This window comes from Pholcus phalangioides, unplaced genomic scaffold, assembly GCF_987345545.1.
Source record: "Pholcus phalangioides strain wild (caught in Gottingen) unplaced genomic scaffold, Ppha-v1.0 ptg000042l_1, whole genome shotgun sequence".
Taxonomy (NCBI): Eukaryota; Metazoa; Arthropoda; class Arachnida; order Araneae; family Pholcidae; genus Pholcus; species Pholcus phalangioides.
Window position 1 is genome coordinate 30,079,183 of NW_028301628.1, and position 3,030 is coordinate 30,082,212.

Genomic DNA, 3,030 nt, shown 5'->3' on the forward strand with positions numbered 1-3,030 from the left:
CCAAAGAGAGCAACAGGCCTAAAAAGCAGTACAATTATTCAATCATTGCACTTCACTCATAGTTAGAAAAATTGATGGCATATAGCCACACTACACATAGCATTACACAGTAACAAACTTAGGTCACAACATGTACCAGTGGCGGATTACCGCACAGGCGCATGAGGCGCGCGCCTGGGGCCTCGGCAGAGCGGGGGGCCTCCAAATAGTTGTGTGCTTCATCCTACATATGAATTTACATGCGCATCAACAAATCTCTTGAACTAAGTACAGTATCTGCTCTCCCTTTTTTTTTCAACCGCAATTTTTTTTTTTTTTTTTTGTTATTTTTTGTATACTGTACGTATGAGTTATGGAAGAAAAACGGGAACTGAAAGAAAAGAACAATTTACAAGACGCAGCTCTCAAGGGCCAGTTCTTCCCCGACAAAGAAAGAAGAGACATTGTAAAGCGATCATTCAGGGAGGGTCATTTTCAAACAGTATTTCCCTAAGGGCACAAGCAGGAGGAGGGATGAGAACAGCAGGTCCTAATGTCTGTCCGAAATGAAAATTGTAGTGAAGGCATAAACAGATGTCTCATTCCACAGTATTAAATGCTTTCATGGGCGCCGATAATACGACAGCTTTGGTGTAAGCTTTTGTATACAGTATAATGGATGGCAAGATGGCTATCGGCAAGCGGCGACATCGACAGGAAGAGACAGTCGTACTAATTAAAATGAATGTAGTAGAGCTCTTATTGTGATTTTGTCTCCCACTTGTTTGAATGAAATACTATAAGCTGGTTCAAACAACATATACATTTGCAATCTATGACTGGAACCATACGACCATATGACAAAAGAAAAGTGGGGTTTGAAATGAATGCTGAATGACATGCATTCTGAATCACGTGATTTTTCTGTTGCTCTTTTAACACTCCCTCCCCGGCTGAAAAAAATCAAGGGGGTTTCTTTTCCTTCTTTCTAAAAAAAAGAGCTACATTTTTGGATTGGTCAAGGAGGCTTGGGTAGACAACATCTTTGTGTCAGACCGAAAAGTGTTTATTGTTAATGTAATTGTAATGTGTGTTATTGTAATGAAAAAAATTTTCATGCCGATCCTCAAGATTTCCTTTAGGATTTAGATTGCAGAATCTCCAAAAATAACGGTAAGCAAAACTAAAAATATATAAATTATCTGATAAATTTTTATTTGAGCATTTCAATTCAACTACAGTAGTCTCTCGAGAATTCGGTCGTGCTCTAATCCAGCACGTCCAGTAGTCCAGGATATTTAGGTGGTGTGGTGTCACTTTTCTCCTGATGCCCTAACCCCCTTAACACGTTCTAATATTTCTTAATTGCTGATCAAGTCCTGACTATGTCTTTGCACGAAATTTCATATATTATTTCAATGGGTTTCTTCAAAGTTAATCCAGCAATTTTGGTAAAATCTGGCACACCGTGGTGTAATACGTACCGGATTAGCGAGAGTCTACTGCAGGGGTCTTCAATCTTTGAGGCATAGCAGGCCATATTGAAACATTTTATAAAGTACGCGGGCCACAATGTTATACAGTGGCATTTTTCGTTATTAAACGAAACGGGGGGGGGGGGGCATAATATAGAAGCTTTTTATTCACTCTGAATACAAATAATGCAAAGGCAAAGGCCACAACAGGCAGAGTGCCCAACGAGGTGGCTGAAAGAGAAAATAATAATAATCAATATAATAATAGTAAAAATAAAATAGAATAAACAAATAAAAATAATAATTTCTAAAAAAATTTTTTTAAATAATTTCTTTCATTGACAATAATTTTAATTCATTCTGAAATAATTTCTTCCATTAAAAATATAATTCTTATATTTACTCCGATATAATTTCTTCCCTCTATTCCCTCTATTGAAGAAATGTTTTTCTATTAAATATTATCAGTATCTTTATATCAAATCAAATATATTATATTTGAGATATTATCAAATCTTTATTAATCAGTAATATTAAATTACTAAAACTATGACGGATCTCCATTTTTGCCGTGTGGCTGAAGGCACCAGGACGGACATCTTAGATTACTAAAAATATGATGCAGAATTTTACTGTGATTTTTTTTTTTTAATGGGAGTGTGATTATTTTTCATCTAGTACCAGAGAATATCATTATATTTCCTTATCTTATTTTTGTGTTTATGGTTTTGGTGATGCAAAAATAAAAAAAAAGTTATGATTTTTGATAATATTGTTCATTTTAGTGAACCATCTCGTTCTTATTAGGGCCAAAAGGGTGCAGTGGTGGATAAACGCAAATTTGTGGGTGGGGGCGGTGGTTGTGACCATGTGTTCAATTTTTCAGGACGGTTCTGATTTCTTTTGGAAAAAATTCTGAATTTTCCCCTTTTTTTAAGCAAATTTATTTTCTTGGTTTGTTATTCAGTCAAAAACGTAGAAAACATTTTTCTTTCCATTTAATTTTTCTGATCTCGGGGGGGTGACAGCCCCTACCTTTAATCCGTCCCTGATAGGGGGGCCTCCAGATCAGGTTGCGCCTGGGGCCTCCCAAAATCATGATCCGCCACTGACATGTACATGCACATTCGCACATGTACCAATTCGTTAGAAATTCCACAGAGGAATGTGGACGACGTGCATGTGTGGTTCAATAGTAGTAGTAGTATGCATTCAGCCAATCTAATGGATTTTTATAATAAAGATATGTAAGAATTTTCCAGAATCTGAGATTTGAATTTCATGGCATACTGGGAAATAAGGGTATACTGGCATGCTTGTCTCCCCCAATGTTTCCCAGCATGCCAATTAATGCGAGAGAGAATACAGTATTTCCTTCGTGAATTCTGGAATCAATTCTGGAATTAATGGTTTCTTTAATTCTGGATCCTAATTATATAAAGCCCATGCAAGATATACCTTTATATAATACATAAGTTTCTCTAAATTCTAATAGTAAAACTATTTATTTGTTCTGATAATGGCTGCATTTAATTATCTTGGAGACAAGTGTAAAAGAAATGAGACAAAAAGCCTA